We start from the raw sequence: 23,155 nt of genomic DNA, 5'->3' as shown, positions 1-23,155 counted from the left end.
GATCTCTGGGAATGAGGAGCTGCCCCATGGGGCTCTCCCAAAACCCTGCCTGGTGCTGGTGGCTGCTGAGGTTGGAGGCATCACTGCAAAGCTCCCAAAGCTCACCCCATCCTTCACCTCACCCTCCCACTCTTCCCTGCTTTATCTTCTCCCTCAACACCAATTTTCCAGGCCAGAACCTGCTCTCCTGGCCCCGTTTCAGCTGGATCCAGCCCCTGTTCAGTTTCCTGCCAGGCTCAGAGACAGTAAAATCTGGGTGGGCAACAGGCACAACACCCAAAACCCCCCAAAATCCAAGGCCGGGGTGGTATCATGGCACAGCCACCCTGAGGCTCCCCCATCCTGCAGAGCCAAAAGAGCGGGATTGCTTTGGAGCCACGGCCTGATGGCCAGCAGGGGATGAGGAAAGGAACCTGCCAAACCCCAGGTGCTGGAAAAGCTCTGTGGATCCTGCTGCCTTGCCAGGGACACCCTCATTGCCCTTGCCTCCGTGGGGTTTCAGCTCTGGGAGCCAAACTGGAAGCGCCTCAGCTTGCGGGGTTTGGGGCTGAGTGCTGCAGCTTTCCCACCTCCCTCCCTGCATTCCCGTAAATGCCTTGGGCTGAGCTGAGGGTTTACAGCAAAACCTGAGTGGGGGTGCTGAGGCTTGGACCTGGCCAGAGCTCTGCTTTAGTCCTGGTGGCTCTTGGAGCTGGAAGAGTAAAGGAAAAAAAAAAAAAAAAAAAGGGGAAGCCAAGAAGGGAGATGTGAATCATGGCACTGGGGATGGTGAGGCAGAGGGGGAAAATTAAATATTTAAATATATACATATATAGTTTAGTATGAGGTTCCAAAAGCTGACAGATCTCCAGCCAAAAGCTGACAGATGCTGACAGAGTTGTACCAAAATCCACAATGCATCAAATCCCTTTCAGCAGTGCTCGGGGGCGGGGGGGGGGGATCAGGGAGCTGGGCAGGAAGGAGGTGTTAATCCAGCCCCAGCCTTCCCTGGGATCAGGATCCTCCTGGATGTGCCTGTCCTGCAGGAAACCCAGGCTGAGGGGGAACAAACTCCATGGCAAAGCCAGGGACCAAGGTAGCAGGGGGGAATGTCACAATGGAAGAGGATGGGGGCACTCCAAGGAGTGGGAGTGCTGGCACTGCCTTCACTGCCCCTTTTCCCGGGATACAGCCACCCTGCAGAGCCAAACTGACCCAAATTCCTGCCTAAACCAGGCAAGGACCTTTGCCTGCCCACTGTGGCCCCCGCAGCCCTCCAGGATCCATCCTGCAGTGGCATCACCTGGGGTGCTCTGGCAGGTACAGCTCCAGCCTTTCCCGTTCCCTTTCCCATTCCCTTTCTCTTTCCAATTCCCTTTCCCCATTCCCTTTCTCGTTCCTGTTTCCTTTCCCTTTTCCCATTCCCTTTCCCTTTCTCTTTCCCATTCCCTTTCCCGTTCCCTTTCCCTTTTCCCATTCCCATTCCCTTTCCCGTTCCCATTCCCGTTTCCGTTCTCCTTCCCGTTCCCTGGGCAGCAGATTCTCGGTTTTTCCCCCCAGCAGGAGCCCGCAGCCCATTAGACAAGGCCTGATTGCTCCTCCTCACCTCCCCCGTGACACAATCGAGTGCGCATACAAGGCAGAACAAAACAGTGACAATTGGTGACAAATGGACTGCACAGCATCCCGTGGCCCCGTCGCCAGGGAGACCCTGGCCAAGCATGGGCGGCCGCGATCCGGGATGGCAGAGGGGACACAGGTGCTGGGAAAGCCGCGACGGATCCATCTGCCGCCGGGGGTGACAGGGCAGAGCTGCCCCAGCCCCGGGGTGGGACCCAGGACTGCAACCCATCAGGCCCAGCCAGCTCTGCCTCGCCCCTGCCGCCCTCCTTTAATAGGGGTAATTTTCCACAAGTATTTTCCCAGGTCACAGCAGTGGTTTGACAACAAACAGAAGGGGGAAAGGAAGGGTTTTAACTGTTGCGAGCCCCATCCCGAGCACAGCCCGGGCTCCGGGCCGGACACGGAGCACAAGCCCGGCTTTGCCAGGGGAGGAACGGAGGCCAACAGAGGGAGAATGAGGCTGGCTGCCGAGCTGTGTGCTGGCAGGGCCAGGAGGCTCTTCCGGGAACATCTTGGAATGACTCAATGCCTTTTACTTTCAATGCGAGTGATGTCAATGCCCCGCAGCCGCCGCTTCACCCTCAGCCGGGGCTGCGGCGTCCTCCAGCAACCAGAGCCCGGCAAAACCTCACGGGCAGTGTCCAAAACCCGGCCTCCCTCCTCCACAGCAGCCACGAGGTTGGGATAAGCGGAGCTGCTTCCCAAGGGATACCTGCAGCACCTCACTGCTTTACCGGGCATGGTGGGATTCAATTAAAAGTTGGACTTGATGAACTTGGAGATTTTTTTTCCACCCTTAATGAGTCGAAAAACAGTTTCCCCTGGGGAACTTTGCTGCAAACAGACAGAGCCGTACCCAGCAAGCTGATCTTCTCCATGCCCCCAGGAGCGGTGCCAGAGGTGAAGCCGAGCATCCCTCACGGGCTCTGCCTCATGCCAGGCCCCCGCTGTCCATCCCCCTGCACGGGGCAGGTGGGCAAGAAGGAGTTAACGCTGCAGCTGCCAGCCCGGCGGTGCGGAGTTATGCTCAAACTGTTCCCACTGCTGCATGAAGTCAGCTGTCATTAGGGAACAAAGGCGCCCCGGAGCAGCTCAAGTTGTGTCACACTCGGGAGGCGCAGAGACTGCTCCCTGATTAGGATTTCTAAATCCGTCCCATCGAGGCCACCGAATAAAGCCGCGGAACAATGCGCGGGGGCACATTCACACAAGCGGCAGCCCCTCCGTCCCCCCCGCCGCCCTCCCCACCCCCTCGCACGCTTCTCCTCCCGCCCGAGCCTGCGGCACTTCAGCTCCACATCCCGCTGGAGAGCACAGCCGGTGGCACGGCCCCTGCTGCTCCAGAGCCAGCTCCTCATCCCCATCCTCATCCCCTGCACATCCCACTGGGCACGGCCCCTGCTGCTCCAGAGCCGGCTCCTCATCCTCATCCCCATCCCCATTCCCATTCCTTGCACAGCCCCCTCCCCATCTCCATCCCCATGCCACTGGGCATAGCTCCTGCTGCCCAGGCCTGGCTCTCCATCCCCATCCCCATTCCCATCCCCATTATTCCCCTTCCCCAATCCCATTCCATCCCCCATTCCCTCCCCATCCCCATTCCCCATTCCCCATTCCCATCCCCCATCCCCATTCCCCATTCCCCATTCCCCATCCCCATTCCCCATCCCCATTCCCCATTCCCCATCCCCATTCCCCATTCCCATCCCCCATTCCCATTCCCATCCCCATTCCCCATCCCCATCCCCCATTCCCTTCCCCATCCCCATTCCCCATTCCCCATTCCCCATTCCCATCCCCCATCCCCATTCCCATTCCCATCCCCATTCCCCATTCCCATCCCCATTCCCATCCCCATTCCCATCCCCATCCCCATCCCCATCCCCATTCCCATTCCCATTCCCATCCCCATCCGCATCCCCATTCCCATTCCCCATTCCCATCCCCATCCCCATTCCCCATCCCCATTCCCCATCCCCATTCCCATCCCCATCCCCATCCCCATCCCCATTCCCATTCCCATTCCCCATTCCCATCCCCATTCCCCATTCCCATCCCCATTCCCCATTCCCATTCCCATCCCCATCCCCATTCCCATTCCCATCCCCATCCCCATCCCCATTCCCATTCCCATTCCCATTCCCATCCCCATCCCCATTCCCATTCCCCATTCCCATCCCCATTCCCCATTCCCATCCCCATCCCCATTCCCCATCCCCATTCCCCATCCCCATTCCCATCCCCATCCCCATCCCCATCCCCATTCCCATCCCCATTCCCCATTCCCATTCCCATCCCCATCCCCATCCCCATTCCCATCCCCATCCCCATCCCCATCCCCATTCCCATTCCCATCCCCATTCCTCATTCCCATCCCCATCCCCATTCCCATTCCCATTCCCATCCCCATTCCCCATTCCCATCCCCATTCCCCATTCCCATCCCCATTCCCCATTCCCCATTCCCCATTCCATCCCATCCCCATCCCTCTCAGCCCCTGCTGCCCAGGCCTGGCTCCCCATCCTTGCTCACCCCTCATTTGGGACATTTTTTTCACTCATCACAATGGGGCATCTCCTCGTGGGGACCTCTCTCGCCCCACAGGAGGCTGGAGCACCTTCCCCACGGGCTGATGGCCAGACCAGCATCCCACTGACCTCTCCTGGGCCACTGACCACGGCAGTGGTGGCCACTGCAGCCTTTTGCCCCCACAGCCCTGCCCTGAGCCCATGCCAGGCATGAGCAGCCCCTGGGCACAGCCCAGCTGAGATGGATTTTCCTTTGGAAGTGAGGGGCTTTCCACGCTTCAAACTGCTCCACACGGAGAGCAAACCTCAACTGCAGCACAGCTGGCTCAGCTCCCTCAGGCTCCTTCTGTTTGGGGTGCTGGATTCCCCTACACTGAGCCCGAGTATCACCCACAGCTTCATCCCTGTCCTGGCCCCACACAGGGGTTTTTGCCTGCTGAGCAAGACTTTGTGCACCCAAAACCAGATCCCAGGGGCCAAACTCATCTCAGTTCCCTCCCTGAACCCTCAGGAGATGTTGGTTTGGCTGCTGGGGGCTGTGAAAACCCTTTCCTTGGGAAAAGAAGCGATCCCAGCACAAAATGACACAAGCAGCAATCCCAGCACAAAATGACGCAGCACGAGGCAGAAAAGCTTCGGGGAAAGGCAGCCGGCGGGGAATTTGGGGCATTAAAAGCCCCGGAGGCAGGAATTAAGCGCTGATGGCTGCTATTCCCGGCTCCCAAAGGGCCTCTGCTCCCGACAGAGGATGTGCCCATTAAGGGCTCCCATCCTCGGCTCTTCCCGGTGGAAAGGAGGAGGAGGTGACCCTCTCCAAGTGGTGACTCCCCACCTGCACAGACCCTCAGCATCCCCGTTCCCACCGGTCGTGACAAGCACGGTGGGACTGGGACAGTCCCCCCAGAGCTGTGCCCCACTGGGGGACCTGGGGGGCTGCACTGAGGCTGGGCTGGCCCTGGCAGCATCCCAAAACCCACACCTGTGCCCTCATCCCAAACTCCAGCCAACGACTTCCTTAGAAAGCTCCGAGATCCCTCCAGAGCCAAAACGACGGCGCCTTTCTCCCACCTCGCTTGGGATTTGGGAAAACACGGCTGTGGGGGGTTGGGGAAGTCGGGAATTTACTGTTCTGCCCTTGCCCCAAGGTTGCATCTTCAAGCCGGCAGCGGGAGGCCGGCAGCCAGCAGGTGCAATGAATAAATATCCCGGGAGAAACCCCTCTGGAGAGGGGGGGAAGGGCAGGAATATAGATATCGGGATCCCCCCGCCCGCAGCCCCCGCGGGACACGCAGCAGACACACACACACTAATCCCGGGGATTTGGCCGTCATATGACATGCCTGGCCCGGCCGAGGGAGGGGATTTAAGGCACGCCTCTCCTTTCACGCCAGGAAAGGATTTTCATCTCTCAAGAGCACAATGAGAGGGGGAAGGAAGGAGGAAAGAAAAAAAAAAGAGAGAGAGAGAGAAAAAAAAAAAAAAAAAAAAAAGAAAAAAAAAAGCCAATCAAGCCGGGATCAGCTGTGGGCTGGGCTGCTGCAGGTCTGCTTGTCCCAGAGGGGGGTGTGGGGACACATATTGGGCCGTGTGGGAAACCCACAGGCTCAGCTTCTCACACATTGTTCTCCTGCCCGGCTCCCCCCAGCCCCCAGCCAAAGCCGTTAATGCCACAAAAGATACTTTGCCCATTGTGCCGGGGACAGCTGAGAGGATAGAGTTAGCCTTCCCCAGCTTTCCTGCCTCCCTCTCCCGCTGGAGAGGGGAAGAGGGGACAGGGCAATCAAAATGGAGAGTTTGATGCTCGCCATACAAAAGAATTAAATCCACTTAGGCCCCTTTCTCGCTAATCTCGGACTGTGGGGGGTTAAATATGGTTACATTTTCATTAGGTACTAATAGCAAAAGGGCAGCTAATGGTAGCACAGCCCGCCGCATTGTCATGCAGATGCTCCCCGAAGGGCTCCCCGGCCCGGCCGCGGGGCGATGGCATGCTCGGAGGGGGAAATTGTGTCACTCGCCATTGTCGCCGCTGAATTCCGTCAATGGGAAAAGTCATGTTTCCTGGCGGCGGAGGAAACAAGTTAAAACGCCCGCCGAGGGGCGGAGGAGGCACCTGGGCTCGGCCGGGACGCGCAGGGACACAGCGAGCGGTGGCCAGGCCAGGGGCTGCCGGCCCGGGTGGCCACTCGCCCGGGTGCCACTCGCCCGGCTGCCCCTGCCCCGGGGCCGGGAGGATGCCAGGAATGTCCCTCGTCGTGGAGCCGGGATGTCCCTGCTGCGGGGACACCACCGGGAGCCTGGCCAAGCGACACGGGACCAAAAAGGCATTTTCAGCTGGTTTATGTTCGCAGCCCCGCCGGGGCTCCGGTGCCCTCATTGCCACCGGGCTGGAAGCCGCAGCCTCCAGAGGGGCTGGAGCAGGGAGCAGGGTCCTTTGAGGCTGTGTCCCTGCCCAAGCCAACCTGCAGGGCCGCTGGAGCTGTGTCCCTGCCCCAGCCACCCTGCAGGGCCATTGGAGCCGTGTCCCTGCCCAAACCACCCTGCAGGGCCTTTGGAGCCGTGTCCCTGCCCAAACCACCTTGCAGGGGCCTTTGGAGCCGTGTCCCTGCCCCAGCCACCCTGCAGGGTCCTTTGGAGCCGTGTCCCTGCCCAAGCCACGCTGCTGCCCCTGTCGGGATGGCCCTGCTGCTCTCTCAGCCTCTCCACAGCCACCCAGCAGGTCCAAGCACTGTTTTCCCTTCATCCCCCATCTCCTGGCACAGTTTGTATCAAAGGGCCAGGATCTGGTGGTCACAGCTGCTGGAATGTCTCTGGAGCTCTGGCATTCCCAGCAAAGCACCGGTGCCACCCCCGTGGGACCCGCACACCAGCATCCCTGGGGTCACAGCCTTCCAAACATTCTCCTTGCTGGCAAGCCAGCCCCCACCATCCCTCCCAGCTTCAGGAATGTCATCCCTCAGGGACCAGCAGCTCCAAAGGGATCCCTCAGGATTTTGGTGCCTTGGAAATACCCCCAGCAAAAAGGAAAATCGCTCATCTGGGCGCCTGGGCTGAACGCTGCCATGAAGAGAGAGCAGACAGAAAGTCTCTGCCAGGGTGTGTTTTATAAGGTGAGAGCACTCTGGGATATTTTTTCTCGGGGTGTTAGGAGACCCACAACCCAAACAAGTCAGGGAAGTTATGTCCTTTCCCCCAGAGCAACTGGCACGAAGGTAAAAAATCCATGGCTGGGAACAGGCAGCAGCCCCAGCCACAGCCAAGTTAAACAGCAGCAAGGTCAGCGTGCAGATGGAGCAGCCAATAACTGTGAGGAGGAGGAAATCGGTGCCACAGCCAGAGTTCAGGCACCTACAACCCCTCGGAGACCTCCCAGCTCTGGCCCGGAGCAGCAGCGTGACGGCAAACGTGTCCCGTGGTGTCCCTCGGTGTCCCTTCAGCTCTACCCGTGCCTCTGTCCCCTCCCTGCGCTCCCTGGGGCCACCACCACCATCTCTCAGTTTGTTGGTTGGGGAAGGGGCTGGAGGAGCCTCAGCTCCTCTGCCAGGAGCTCCAAACGCCCCTTTAGGAAAGGACATTTCCATCCCCAGGATTGTTCCACCCTCCCCGTGCAGCCCCCGCAGGAGCCCCTGGCCTGGTGCCACTCACTCCCCGCAGTGCCCGTCCTGTCCTGAGCTCCTCTGGAGGGAGGGCACCCGAAGTGTGCCCTGCACAGATTTCCCCTGTGCAGGTTTCCTGACAGACCCCACCGCTCCTGCCTGGCTGCCAGAGCCAAATCCCTGCAAGCCTCGCTGAGTTTTGCAAGCGTCGACTCTTCGGAGAGCGGCGTTCTCCGCTTCCCTCTGCAACCTCCAGAGCCAGAGCTGGGCTTGGGATGAAAGCTGAGATTCCGGGTGCTCTGGAGCCGGGGAGAGAGTGAGAGAAGGGGAGCACAGCGTTGGCTGAGCGTGGCACTTCACGCTCGGGCTCTCCGCTGTCCAAGAGGCCTGAGCTGAAATGGGGCTCAGTTCAAACGAGTTTAAAGAGAAGCTGCTCCTCTCCCTCCATCCCTCCACACACACCTGGCTGCAATTGGATGGGTTTGACACCTCTGACACGCTGGGGCATTTTCTTGAGACTTTGTGGTGACACAGCTGGAGGGATGGAGGGACAGCACGTCCCAAACCCCGCTTCCCTAGGAGAGCCCCCGTGGAATAACTCGTTGTGCAACAGGCACGATAACATCTCCACAGCTTGCACCGAGCTCTCCCCGCTTTTGGGGGGAGCTGCGGTGTTGCAATCCAGGCTCAGGGTTAAGAGCTGGAGTTTTGGAAAGCTCATCCCCACGAGGAGAGCCGTGGAGAGGCGGCGGCGCGTCCTGCAGGCACCCAGGAGGGGCAGGAGCAGCCTGGAGCTGCTCCAGGGGCTGACGCAGCCGCTGCTGTGTTCTGGCCCCAAATGGTGATTGTTTCCCAGCAAAGTCGGGCTAAAAACACAACAAAATCAAACACAGCCCTCAAAGGTTACCACGTGTTATTTTTCACCCCTGCGCCTCAGGACTTTCCGGCACTAACGTGAGCCAGGGCGGCTCCTTTGCTTCCTTTTACCTGAGACACCAAAAAAAAAAAAAAACCCAAAAAGGGAGAGGGCAGAAATCAGAAATCCCAAATCTCCCCGGCAATGGGAAGCGCTTTCAAGGGGAAGCTGTTTTCGGCAAGCCAGCCACGTCCCAAAATTACAACCGGTCTCGGCAATTAGGAGCAGTAAAACATTAAAAAGCAGGAGGCAAAGTGCATTTGCATCTAAAAGCTGCCTTCGGTGGGGCTGGGAGGCTCAATCCCACAACAAAGCGGAAAAATTCCCTCTCCAAGAATAGTTCCACCCTGCTGGCACATGCCCCTCTCCCACTTTGCACCCCAAAAGCTGTGGGGTGCAGATCTAGGACACGGCTGGATCCCTAAACCTGAAAGCGGGAAGGGTTAACCCCTGCTCAGCCATCCCCATCCCAGCACAGCTCCCGGGGCTCGGCGGGAGGGGGCACCGGGACATTTCCATGAAGGATTTGCTGAAAAGTGGCTCCTGCAAACCCAGCCCAGTTCCGCACAAGTTGGGTTTCTTTTTTTTGGTGTTTTTTTTTTTTTTTGGGGGGGGGTTTTTGGGTGGTTTTTTTTTTTTTTTTTTTTTTTTTTGGTTTTTTTTTTCTGCTGCTGCAAAAACAGGTTTGGGTTTAACTCCGGGGCCGCAGGTGGGTGAGTTACCTGAAGGCCAGGAGGAGGAAACTCCCACATCCGCTCCCAAAGCGCCAGCCCTGGGCTGGCCAAGGAGGGAGGGGAGCAGGGCAGGCTCCCGGGGTAGGGTTTCACCTGCAAACACAGCTTTGTGCTCAAAAACAGGAGCTGCGGGAGGCTCCGAGCCAAAACCAGGGAGAGGCAAACGGAAAATCCCAGGTAGGGATTTCTGAAGCTCTCCCGAGGAGCAGGGACAGAGCAGGGGACTCTGAGCTCCTCCTCCTCCTCTCCTTCCTCCCTCCACAAGCAGCAGGGTCACCCTCGGGTTTGACTGGGAAGCGCCCCAGCCCCAGCAGCACTGCAGGGAGGAGGGAGCTGGCTGAAAAACGCACAGGGATGGAGCCCAGCACTGGAGTTTGGGGGCAAAAAAACCCTCAGAGACCTCCCAGAGCTCCCTGGGCTTGGGGAGAGTCTGAGAGCAAGAGGGGATGTAAAAATAAGTTGGGGTATAAAAAGAAGAGGGGATACAAAAATAAATGGGGGTATAAAAACAGGGTATACAAAAATAAGTGGAGTTATAAAAATAAGGGGCACATCCTCTCAAATCCTCCCCAGTTTCTGTGGAAAGTCTTTCAAAGGACAGAGGGTGGGAGAGAAAAGGAGCTCTTTGTGCTGGAGAAGGTGACCAGCTCCAGGACAGTGGCCCTGGACCTCCAGCCCCTGGCTCTGGGCTACTGCAGAGCAGCCAAGGTGAATTCAAGAAATCCCCAAAGGGATCAGAGGTTGCCCAAAGGGCTCAGAGGTTGCCCAAAGGGATCCAGTCTCAGCTTTCACGGCAGAAGCAGCACAGGATTCACCTTTAAGTCAATGCTGGTGCCACCAAGTTTCCCTCCAGGACCCTGCTCCCCTCCCCAGCCCCAGGAATAGGATCACACACACTCCAACCATCCCCAGACTGGGGCAACTCTTCAAATGGCCCATTCAGAAACTCTCAGCACAGAGATTCCCTCTCATTTGTGGGTTTATAACCTTGATTTCAGCTCTAAAATCCTTTTCTGTTGGAGAAGGGGTGGATGAAGAGGGAGGATGAAGGTTGGGGATGAAGAGGGCAGGCAGCTCTCAAAAAATCGAGCTGGAAAACAAACAAACAACATCCCTACAACTTAAATTAAGCAATGCATAACATGATAAAACAGATTTTTATCAAGCAAGGGCTTCTCTGGACTCAGTGCCAGAGAAGGGATTTCCTAGAGCAAAGCTCATTAGGAATTCTCACCAGCCCAGCACCTTTCCCCTCAATAACAATAATAAAACCCAAAAAAAGCAGGGCACATCCTTTTGAAGGCTGTTTCCTTTCATGCCCTGGAATGCTTTGCCAGGGCCCCTGGAGGCAGCCTGGCCTGTCCCAGCCCTGCTCCAGCACCTCGGGGACGTCTGCAGCCCCTGCCAAGCCACAGGGCCTGGGAAATCGAGGCCACCCCAATCAAGGCCACCCCAAAGTGCCCGGCATGGCAACAGCAGGGCTGGGCCAGCTTGCCCCGGGGGAGGGATGGGGGTTCTGGCCACGGAGCACAAAGGAGAGGGGCTGGGGGAGTTTAGGTGGCTCTTGTTGCTGTTGAGGGGATCTCTGGTTATTATTCTTTTTTTCCCCTCCCCAGGCAGCGTTTGTTCCCTACAAGCCCCATCCCAAGCTAAACTGTCTGTGAGCCCCAGGGAGGAGGAGGGGTTCCTCTCCCATTCCTCTCCCAGATTCACTCCCTTCCCAGATTAATTCCTTGCCCAAATTCCCTCCTTTCCCAAATTCCCTCCTTTCCCAAATTCACTGGGCTGGATGCACTGTGGGTGTTGCTGGGATTTGTCACTGCAGGGGCATAGAGAGCTTGCCCTGCTCTCTGGGCTCGGGTCTGGCCCTGCCAGGCTTATCCGGGAGCAGATCCCACCACGGAGCCACATCCCCGAGCTGCGCACCCTCAGAGCGGGTGGGATGGGGGTGGAATCACCAGGAAGGTGATGGGGCCACAAAGCTTCGTCCACCCCAGGTAACCCTGCCTGGACCACTTCATTTCCAGCTCTCCCCAGCTCCAGTGACCCCATCCAGCTCTCCCCAGTGACCCCATCCAGCTCTCCCCAGTGACCCCATCCAGCCCTTCCCCAGCTCCAGTGATCCCATCCAGCCCTTCCCCACATCCAGTGACCCCATCCAGCCCTTCCCCAGCTCCACTGACCCCATCCAGCTCTTCCCCACATCCAGTGACCCCATCCAGCCCTTCCCCACATCCAGTGACCCCATCCAGCTCTTCCCCACATCCAGTGACCCCATCCAGCCCTTCCCCACATCCAGTGACCCCATCCAGCACTTCCCCACCTCCAGTGACCCCATCCAGCCCTTCCCCAGCTCCAGTGATCCCGTCCAGCCCTTCCCCACATCCAGTGACCCCATCCAGCCCTTCCCCAGCTCCAGTGATCCCATCCAGCCCTTCCCCAGCTCCAGTGACCCCATCCAGCCATTCCCAGTTCCAGGTGACCCCGTCCAGCCCTCCCCAGCAATCAGAGGCCATCATTGATGAGTTCATTAACACTTTATCCTCACAAAGAGCTCATCACATCCAGTCCCAGCCAGGGAATCCTTCATTTGGATCCCAGGGCACCAGCCAGGCTGGTGAATCTCCAAGGAAATGCACAGGGACTCATCCTGCCCTGCTCCTCCTCCAAACTCTTCGTGCTCCTCGTGTGTTTCACTGCTCTGAGTGCAGGCCCAAGGCAGAAAGCAGCCCAGGACAAGAGAGAACGGCAGTCCCTGCCCCCAGAGCTCTCCCAAAGGCAGCAGACAAGATGTAACATGAGGAGGAAACGGGCTGCAGGCCAGAGGGGATGCCATAAAAACGGGATGTTTTGGAACCTCTGCCGTGGGCATAAATCACCACCCACCTCTGCACCTCGCCCAAACCAGAGACACCTCCCACAACCCAGCAAAATAAGAACAAAACTTTGCCCAAATGGGAGCAAAAATGGACCAAAATGGGTCTCGGAGTGCTGCAGGGGCTGCAGGCAAAGGGATTTGGCTGTGCCAGGCCAGAGGGATCTGTGGCAGAGCCAGGAACGGGCTCCTGCCCTCCCAGAGCTCTGGTGAAAACTTTTCCTCTGCTCTGCCCTTCTGCCAAGGAGGGTCAGACCCTTCAGGCTTGAATGAACCCAGCTGCTGCCCACAACACTTTTGCCACCTCCCCTCCCTCTCTCCATCCCACCTTCCTCACTCCACTCACAAACCAGCCACGGCAAAGAAGGGATTTTCTTGTTTTCCTCTCCTCAAGAAAGAGAAGCAGAACTGGGGAGGGGAGTGGCATCTTATTTCCAATAAACCCCCCAGCTTTCCTGCCGGACACATCCCCAGGGCTCTGCCCAGGCTGGCAAAGGCAGTGGGTGCGAGGAGCACATCCCTGAAGGCTGCAGCCCCCGGGCTGACCCGGCAGTGCCCCAGGGCAGGGGCAGCATCCTGGCATTAGTATGCACAGCACATCCCCGCGCTGTCTGAGCCTTGTTCCCAGCCCACTCGGCTCTATAAATCCCACAAAAGGCCGGGGGGATGGGAATGGGAATCCGGGAATCCTGGAGCACCGCAGGAATTCTGCTTTCCCGGTGGAGGGGAAGGATGGGCAGGCAATGCTGCCAGAGGGAATGGGGTGTGGAATGGGATCGAAGCAGGGCTGGGGTGTCAGAGCAGAGATTCCCTCTCATTTCGAAGTTTATCACCTTGATTTCAGCTCTAAAACAGTTTTCTGTTGGAGAAAGGGTGGACAGGAGCGGGTTGGGAATGAAGAGGGCAGGCAGGGCCCTCCCCGGCCCCCAGGGACAGCTCCAGGGCAGGAACCTCCCCAGCTGCTCCAGGCTCAGCTGGGAAGGAATTCAATCATATTTCCCTCTTTTATGCATGGCTGTGAATCACTGCTCACCTTTCAAACCCTCTCACGGGCCACAGGGAACCCCATTCCCGAAATTCCCCTGGCCCTACTCAGCCTTAGGGTGGGTTTTAGCAAAGCCCTGCCCAGGCTCTGGCTGACTCCGGGCTGCTCTGGGGAACAAGTGTGGGGAATATTCCTGCCTGGAAAGAGCAGCTCCCTTTCCTTCAGCATCCCAGTCCAGAGGGAGAGTGATGTCCCTGCCACACGGCAGCGACAGGAATGCTTTGGGTTGGAAGGGACGTTAAACCTCATCCCATTCCAGCCCCACCCCTGTCCAGCTCTCCCCCAGGTGAGTTATTGCAGGTTTGGAAAATGGCAGAACCGAACCCATTCCCTTTTCTGCATTAAATACACCCCCAGAAACCCTGACGTTCAGAAATCATTTTCCTCAAGAAAAATTTTCATCAAGATTCCATTTGAAATGAAAATTCCATTTTCATCAACAAAGTCAGAGCCATGTGCTCTTGTAGGTCCCAAATACTTTGACTATTTTTTTCCTTATTTCTTCAATAATAATTAACCTCCATAATTAAGGTTGTATTCAGTTCCCATGTCTTGGAATTCTCTCAGCATTTGAACCCACCAGAGATGTGGTGCCTCAGCAGCACCTCAGGCTCCAAAATAAGGACGAATTAAGACCCAGCTTGAAGAGGAGATTTAAGGGCAGAGACTAAACCGAAGAATATTTGAACTGCAGCTCAAAGCTGACTCGCAAATTCCAGCCCAGGTGTTGTAACCCTGTTCCCTGGATGCCTCAAAATTCCCTGTTAAGCAGCTGAATCAGCAAATCCCACAGTTCCCAGAGCCTTCCCTGCAGGCTGGCAGCGAGGAGCCGGAATCCAGCACCACCTTGGCATTTGTTTGGAGCTGGGTGAAGCCTGGGAACGTTTCTGGTGGCAGAGGCAATCAGGAGGTGCTGGAAGCTTCCTCCACAGAGACCAAAATCGTGATGAAACCACCAGAGATTTCACCTCTCATCCCACTGCAGAATTTCGCTTCATACCCTGGCAGCCCGGCGCTGCCAAAACCAAAAAAATTTGGGCAAAATTCTATTGAAAGTGGGCAAGAGCCATGGGATGCCGGCGCTGGAGAGGCAGGTGAGCTCGCTCCCCGCAGGGGAAGCGGCACATCCGGCCGCTGATGCATCCCGCAGGTATTGCGGGGCCGGGGCGATAAGTGACGGGCAATAAAGCCGGGCTTAACTCCCTTCATTAGCAGCCCTGAGTAATCCCGCGGCGTCCAAGGCGGGGCTCGTTTGCCGAGACAGAGCTCGAGCTGCAGGGATTCCATGGGAAGCGTTTGCTGCTGGATGCGGCTGGGACAGGGGAGAGCTCCAGAGCTTCCTAACCCCAAAAAGCCTCCAACCCCAAAGAGCCTCCAACCCCCAAACAGCCTCCAAACACCAAACAGCCTCCAAACAGCTTCTAAACCCCAAAGAGCCTCCAAACCCAAAGAGCCTCCAAACCCCAAAGAGCCTCTAAATCCCAAAGAGCCTCCAACCCCAAACAGCCTCCAACCCCAAACAGCCTCCAAACCCCAAACAGCCTCCAAACCCCAAACAGCCTCCAAACCCCAAACAGCCTCCAAACCCCAAACAGCCTCCAAACAATTTCTAAACCCCAAAGAGCCTCCAAACCCCAGTCTCCAACTCTAAAGAGCCTCCAAACAACCTCCAAACCACAAAACACCCTCCTAACCCCAAACAGCCTCCAAACCCCAAAGAACCTCCAACTGTCAAAACAGCCTCAAACCCCAAAGAGTCTCCAAACCCCAAACAGCCTCCAAACCCCAAAGAACCTCCAACTGTCAAAACAGCCTCAAACCCCAAAGAGTCTTCAAACCCCAAAGAGCCTCCATCCCCAAAGAGCCTCAAACCCCCCTCCAAACCCCAAAGGGCCTCCACCCTTCAGCACAGGTGCTGCTGCTCCAGGGGACAGCCCGAGTCACCCCAAGCCTGCCAGCACCATGGAATTGACTTTGGATTCATTCCATTTTCCTCCAATATTTTCTTCTCCCTCCACGACCCCGTGCCAGCTGCATCAACAGGATCCCAGATGGATCAGAGGTGCTGTGCCTAAAAAAATATGGAAGGGAATAATGGGATCGAGTCAAAAGATTTGGTTGGAGGAATGGAGCTGGGAATTGCTGGGCAGGTTTGGGTCGGTTCCATGGAGCAGCAGAGCTGGAGGTTCTGGGACAGGGAAAAGCAGAGCCACAAGAGCAGGGAAGTGTCCAGGAGTGGGGACAGCACAGACTGTGGGAATGGCTCTGTGCCCCTAATCCAGAGCTCACACAAGGTGCTGGGATTCCAACAGGGCAGAACCCCTGGAATCAAAGCTGGTTCCCAGGGAAGAGGCTGCTTTCCAAATTATCTTTTGCTTTTCCAAAATATCCCATTGCAGGTGGGTTTGGTGGGACCTGTGTCAAGGCTCGGGACAGGGAGCTTCTTCCTCAACACCAAGGAAGAAAAAAAAAATCTCCTAGGGTGCCCAAACACATCCATGAAGGATTTTGTACATGGATACGTGCACAGCACAGGGAACAACGGGAAAATCCCACAACCACAGCCCTGGATATGGACAGGGACACTTGGGACAGCTCATGGAATGCCCTGAGGTGGAAGGGACTCATAGGGATCATCTCCTTGGGATGATCTTTTAGGTCCCTTTGAACCCAAAACATCCCATTGTGCAGCTCCTGGCCCTGCACAGACAATCCCAAGAAATTCCAGAATCCAACATAAGATCCAGGGGAGGGAAGGAAGGAGCAGTCCCGGGGAAAGGGAAGGGAAAGGGAAAGGAGGAAGGAGTAGTCCTGGCTTTAGGGTCAGAGCTGCTGTCCCTGCAAAGCTCAGCCTCTCCCAGCACAGCCCAAAATACCAAAAGCTCATTTCGAGCCCAGCAGGGAAATATCTGGGAGTTGTTGGGAGCTCCCCAGCAGATTTTGTGGAAGTGAAGTGTTTTGCTCCTCATACTGAAGCCGTTCACCTCCAGGACAGCAGATTTACGCTGGACTGCCTAAAACCCTTCCCCACTCTCCCACCAAGAAGGATCTAACCCCAAACTACTCCTCGCCTCCTCTGCCTTCCAGCTGGCAGTGTTCAGCCCCGAAAAAGACAGGAGATGGAGTGAAAAAAAAAAAAAAAAAAAAAAAAAAAAACCACCTAAAATAAATCCCTGCAGATTCTCATCTTCCTCCTGTCGTCTCCTCGAGTCATTGTTTGGCAGGACGAGAATTTCAGCTCTGGCTGTGCCGGGGAGCAGGATTAGACAGGTCACCGGGGATCAGGTTTCACGTTTTACCTTTTTAACTCCCCGGCTCAGCACGTAGGCTGGGAACTGGCAGCGCCGGGAGCAGGCAGGGGACAGCCAGAGGACAGCCAGGGGACAGCCAGGGGCGGGGGTGGCAGCCGGGGATTCACCCAGAGCTGCCAAACCGCGGGCACTTCTCACGGGTCCAGGGTTCAAAGCGGGGACCAGCTGGGGGAAAGTTAAAGGGGGCAGAAGGGGAGGATTTTGCCCCACAAAGAGTAAAAATAACAAGAAGTGTCCCGCTGGAGTTTTGTCCTAAAAGGCTTCGTTGTCTCTGAAATTCAGAATTCCGGCACAGTCAGAAGCCCTCGGTACCCCGAGCATCCGGATTTAGGAGGATGCAAATCCTGGGATTTGGGAAGCTCTGGCACCTTCCAGGGCACTCAGACTCTGGAGCCCGGTGGTTTCAGCAGTAAAAATCTCCTTTTCACCTCTTTTCCCTCAGGCAGGGAGTGCATTTCTCCTGTCTTTACACCTCCTTTAACTTCTTCAAGGTCAGCATCCCTCAGTGAGCCCTGAACGCAAAGATGGTCCCAGGCTGGATTGGGAGACACCAAAAAAAGAAAAAAAAACCAAGATTCCGTTCCTCGGGATAATAATTCTGATAAAAACGTGCTGAACTTGTCAGCCTTTATAAATTCGAGCTGTTGATGCTCATTAGGATCTTTTGGGATCGCCCAGGAGGGTTTGTGTTCCTCTGCACCTGCCCAGCAGCATCACAAATCCCTTAATTCGAGCTGGAAGTGTCTTAAACACCCATTTGAACAGAACCTTTTGTGTCCCTTCAACGCAGGATATTCTCTAATTCCACGATTTCCCTGCAGCCAGAGAATTCCTGCTCCATATTGATTCCTCATATGATCAATATTCAACTTGGAGTATAACAAGGTATTTTCTTCCCCATGAGACACTCTCGTTACTGAATTCATTACAATTACATCATTATAATTTATTATAATTAGCCTCCAAGCAGCAGGAGCATGAAGAGATGAAATGACTTTCCCAGATTTCCCAACCCAAGCTTCTTTTCCAGAGCAGCGCCCTAATCAATGACCCATTCTTCCTCCCTTAACGCCTCAAACGACAGGGCAAAAATAATTAATTACCGGATAAATTATTTAACCAGCCTGGCTTTTCTCCCTCGTTCACCATTTGCCTTCACATTTATTAACCTGAGCACCACCTCGTTGTGCCAAGGTTTAGGATGCCCAGGTGTTCACAGGAGATCTGAAGTCACCCATGGGTGACACCTGGGGCATCAGGTGGACCTGGAGGGAAATTCTCACCTCATTTACAGCTGAATCCTGCATCCAGCCCGAATTCTCACCTCATTCACGGGTAAATCCTGCATCCAGCCCGAATTCTCACCTCATTCACGGCTGAATCCTGCAGCCCAACTTGAATTCTCACCTCGTGCTGCACCTGAATCCTGCATCCAGCCTGCCCAGAGCCTTTCAGAGCAGCACGAGTCTCCAAAAAGTCCCGGACTCAGACACAAAACCCAACATCCCAATGTCCAAGATTTCCCAGTTCAAACCACCAGGACAATTCTGAATGACCCTCAAGATTCACCTCAAGCAAATCCCCAAGAGGAAAATTAATAATTCTGTTTTCCAAGGTGTGCCCCATCTCCCAGCTCAGCCTGCCTACAAATCCAAGGAGAAACTTCTCCTGGGATGCAGAGAGCAAAAACAGAGCAGGAATCCCTCAAAAAACCTCAACCCTTGCCACCAAGCCAGGCTCTAACCCCCAAGGGCACCTTGGAGGGTTTTATTTGTCCCAAACCGTCTGAAAAAGGCTCTGAGCTGTCTCCCTTTGACCAATTCAATTCGGGTTTCCCACTGAAGGAATAATAAAGACAAACTGGTGAGAGTTGACCACCAAAAATCCCAGAACCTCTAAATTTATTGCCCCGTGAGCCAAACCCCTCGTTTCTATGATGTTCTTACAGAATGCACAGTGCAAATCCCAAATTTGGGATGGTTCCGTCACATCCAGACAGGAGAAGCCTCAGTTTCCCATTTCCAGGGCTGAGCAGTTGTTTCCCACCTTGGGGGTGCTTTAGGAGCCTCTTTCCTACAGGGCACAGCCACCACGAGTCAAGCAGAGATTTCCCCCCTCCCAACCCTCCAATGCCTCCTAAAATACAGAAAAACGAGAGAATCCAAGAGTTCTGAGGAAGGATGAGAAGGGCGGGTTTGTCCTGTCCCCCATCTGCTCCTGGGGACACCCAGGGGCCCCGCAGGACTCCAGGACCGTTTCAGACATTTCAACACATCCCAAAATGGTCCAGAAGCTCCTGGTTAATAAAGTTCCCGAGATAAAGATAAGCCCAATCCTCCTCCCAGGGTAATTACAAGCCTATCACTCCCCAGTTAATTACACACAGCTAAAGATGTTATTAGGTGGAGATGGAAAAATCCGAGGCACTGGGAACAAATCTGTCTGCCCTGAGCTGGCTGAGAGCGGAATATTCCCAGGGAGAAGGTGGGAATTGTCCTTTTAACCACGGTTTCTGTTGGGAAAGGCTTCCAAGATCATCGATTTCAGCCTCTGGGCTCTCCCCACCTTGTCCCCAGCCCTGAGGCCAGTGACAAATCCAGCCCTTCCTTGGACACCTCCAGGGATGGAGACTCCAAACCTCCCTGGGCAGCCCCCGCCGATGGTTGAAAATCCTTTCCACGGAGAAATTCCTCCCGATGTCCAACCTGGACCTGCCCTGGGGCACTTTGAGTCTCATTTTCAGCTGATAAATAACAACAAACATCCAGCACCACACAAACTCCACCTGCAGCCCTGCAAATCCTAAAACCAAAGCGGGTTTTTAGGGTGTGCACCCAAGAAGTCCCCACAAGGGCACAAAGAACACCATTCCCCTATTCATCCCTCTGTTATTTGAAGCGGATAATTTTGGAAAAGAAGGCAGGAGGAGCGGGAGGAAGCTCTGTCAAGCTGCAACGATCCCTGGATGCCAAACAGATGCACGCACCATCCTCTGGGTGATGTGTGGGACAGGCCGGGGCAAACCCCAGCGAATGCATTTCCGAGCTCGCTGCCTGAGGGCTGGGACAGGTAACAACAGCCAGGGTGGGAAGGGAGGGGGAAAAAATCCCAATTATAACAAGCAACTGTCGGAGAAAACACTTGGAAAAAAGTGACAGCGGTTGGAGCACGGGGGTGGGGAAAGGAGCTGGGAGCTGAGAGCAGCCTGTTCCTGGAGAGCCAGCCCCAGGAATGGCCCAGAATATCAGGATTTCCCCCCGGGATGGACCCCAGCCTCCCTGCGAGCTGCTTTTCCAGGAATTCCCGTGGCCAGGAGGGCTGGGAGGTGCCGTGTGTGGATCAGCTTGGCAGTGGCAGCAGGGGTTTCAGGAAGCTGCTCCCATTCAAGGCTCCAAGGGATGGAGAATTGACTCTGTCCCTGTTCACGGCATTTTAAATCCAAATGAAACCCCCACGCTTCCCTCCCCAGTGGGAATTTGGCTGCTGGGTGTCTCTGGGAGGGTTGGTGCCTCCAGCACCTCCTTGGAAAGGGGCATCACCTCACCCTGAGAGCTCACCCTGCTCAGCTGCTGCCTCTGCACTGAGCCAAGCCTTCAAACAGCTGCCAGCCCTGTGGCAGCTCTGGCAATCGGGGTTTGTGCCCAATTAAAGGCTCAGTCTCCAGCCAGGAGCTGCACCCAGGCTGTGGCTCACGGTGAGAAATTCACCCCTCTCAACAACAACTGCTGGAAATCAGAGCAGCTGCTGGTGCAGCACGAGTCTCCAAAGAGTCCTGGACTCAGACACAAAACCCGACATCCCAATGTCCAAGATTTCCCAGTTCAAACCACCAGGACAATTCTGAATGATCCCCAAGATCCACCTCAAGCAGCAAATCCCCAAGAGGAAAATTCATAATTCTGTTTTCCATCTCCCAGCTCAGCCTGCACAGCCAGAGGTTCCCTGTGGGCAGCTCTGGGTTTCCTGGAGGACAGGAGCCTCGCTGGGGTCTGTCCATCACCAGCTGGAGGTGTGGAGGGGACAGGAATTCCCATCTCAGCACCTCTCCAGGCAGGGCAGAGCTCCCCGAGCAGCTCAGGGGCATTTTCACTTCTGGGAACCCCCCTGGCACCGGCAGCTGCAGGAATGTGGCAGGGGCAGTCCTGGCTGCCCATGGAAACCTCTGGCTTTGCACCAAATTCAGAACTGAAACCATTCCCTGGCCACTTTCTGCCCCTCCACGCCACGGGAGGCCAATAATTATTTACCCAGTGTTCTGTTAAATAAAGAGAGTGAAAAAAAAAAAAAAGAAAAAAAAGCAGGGTTTTAGGACAAGAAGAGCTGCTTATCATTTCCTCCAATCTAGGGCTGGGTTCTGGAGAGTCATTCGCCTACAGGTGACTGACAGCAGGGCTTGTGATGAAATCCTGGGTGCAAAAACATCTCCCTCAAAAAGGCTCCAGCAGAGCCAACAAATTCCATCAGCTGAGCTGGCACTGCCACACCAACCCGCTGCTGCTGGAGGCAGCTGGACAAAGCCGAGGTGGGAGCTGATTTCATGGCTGTCCTCCAAAATCCTGCCTCTTTACAATGGGAAAAATCGGATTTTTCACTTTTTTTTTCAGATTTGGGGTTTTTTATGATTTTTCAGATTTTTGATTTTTCTGATTTCTCTAGATTTTTTTTTTTAATCTGGACTTTTTTTTTTTCTTTTTGTCCCTGGAGAGGCAGGAATGTCGCCAGGAATGGCAGGGCACGACAAGCCCTGGTCCAGCCCTGCATGCCCAGGCCAGGAGCCCCGGGGTGCCCGGTGGCCCTGGGCACGCTGCTCCCTGCCAGGGCTGCAGCAGGGAGCAAACACTGCGCAGGGACAAGACTGGACATGCTCTTCCCTCTTTGTGGTGGCTCTGGATGCTGCCTAGCAGCTCCCTGGAAAAATCCCTGTTCCAAGAGCCCTGGACAACATCAACGCAAAGGCTCAGGGGGATTTGTTCATTCCCTTCCCAGATCCCCTCCTTTCCCAAAATTATTCCTTTCCCAGATTCACTCCTTCCCCAGATTTATTCCTTTCCCAAAATTATTCCTTTCCCTGATTCACTCCTTCCCCAAATTTATTCCTTTCCCAAATTCATTCCTTTCCCAGATTCACTCCCTCCCCAGATTTATTCCTTTCCCAAATTCAGTCCTTTCCTTGATTTACTCCTTTCCCAGATTCTCTCTTTTCCCATATTGCCTCCTTTCCTAGAATTATTCCTCTTCCAGATTCATTCCTTTCCTTGATTTACTCCTTTCCCAAATTCCCTCCTTTCCCAAATTCATTCCCTACCTAGATTTCCTCCTTACCCAACAGGAGAAGTAACATCGAACACCCTTTGCAATGTGCTGGCAGAAAGGAAAATTCCAGTTCTGCACAGGGAAAAGAGGGACAGAGAGAGGAAAAGGGACAAGCCCAGGGGTTCTGGAGACCTCCAGCAGCAAAAGTCAGGAGTTTCTGCATTCCAGGGCACAGCACCGTATTTTAAGGACAGAAGATTCCAAACTAGAACGTTTCAAACCTGAGATTCACCTCAGAAAGCAGCACAAAAGGACACCCCCGAAGTTCATCATTCCAGCATCACACTGAGATTAGAGTTTAAAGGAAATCACTTGGGAATTCCCAAAGAAGAGCAGGTCAGTAAAACATCCTTTTTAGCCGGAGTGAGCCATGAGCTCGGCCTTGCTACACCCACAGCCACATGGTCTGAAATCACAAATCCCAGACTGGCTTAGGTTTGATAGGACCTTAAATCCCATCCCATCCCACCCCTGCCATGGGCAGGGACACCTCCCACCACCCCAGCTCGCTCCAGCCTGGCCTTGAAAAGCCCCTTTAAAAATGGCTCTTCAAAGGAGACTTCTAAACCTACTCTTGACGGGGCTTTGCTCCTTCAAAGCCTCCTGGACACCCTGAAAAAGTCATCACAAATGAGGATATGAGCAGAGGAATGAGCCAGGGAGTGTCACAGCTGGATCGAAGGAGGGGGTTCCCAAAAGTGCCCCAGAACCAGCTCCAAGCTGGAGCCAGGCCAGGCGGCCTCAGAGCACAGCCCTGGTTATTTCTCTGGGAATTTGGCGTTTCCCAGGGGACATTTTGCAGGCTGGCAAGCTGGACAGGGATGGGATGGAAGAAGGAGAAAGGAAATCATCCCTTTCCCCAGGGGGGACTGCTCCACTCAGCTAAAGTGACCCCGACCTCCCTGCTGTGGGGCAGCCACAGCCTGGGGGATGTTCCTCCTTTGGTCCCTTTGTGTCACATCCCACCCCTGCCATGGGCAGGGACACCTCCCACCACCCCAGCTCGCTCCAGCCTGGCCTTGAAAAGCCCCTTTAAAAATGGCTCTTCAAAGGAGACTTCTAAACCTACTCTTGACGGGGCTTTGCTCCTTCAAAGCCTCCTGGACACCCTGAAAAAGTCATCACAAATGAGGATATGAGCAGAGGAATGAGCCAGGGAGTGTCACAGCTGCTTGGAGAGGGAAATGTCACCTCCTGCAGCTCCTGCTGCTCCCTCGGCAGCCCGAGGAGAGCTG

General features: G+C 55.3%; 1 long non-coding RNA gene across 1 annotated transcript; it reads left to right on the top strand.

Moving 5' to 3' along the window:
• The first annotated feature begins 6,956 nt into the window (after positions 1–6,956).
• LOC137485301 (uncharacterized) lies at positions 6,957–8,746 on the top strand. Its single transcript, XR_011005258.1, has 2 exons — positions 6,957–7,240; positions 7,991–8,746. It is a non-coding gene; the product is annotated as an uncharacterized lncRNA (long non-coding RNA).
• The last annotated feature ends 14,409 nt before the right edge of the window (positions 8,747–23,155 follow it).

The sequence above is a fragment of the Anomalospiza imberbis genome, chromosome 19 (assembly GCF_031753505.1).
Source record: "Anomalospiza imberbis isolate Cuckoo-Finch-1a 21T00152 chromosome 19, ASM3175350v1, whole genome shotgun sequence".
NCBI classification, from domain to species: domain Eukaryota; kingdom Metazoa; phylum Chordata; class Aves; order Passeriformes; family Viduidae; genus Anomalospiza; species Anomalospiza imberbis.
The sequence above is the reverse complement of the archived record's forward strand: the minus strand, read 5'-3'. Positions and strand labels throughout refer to the sequence as shown.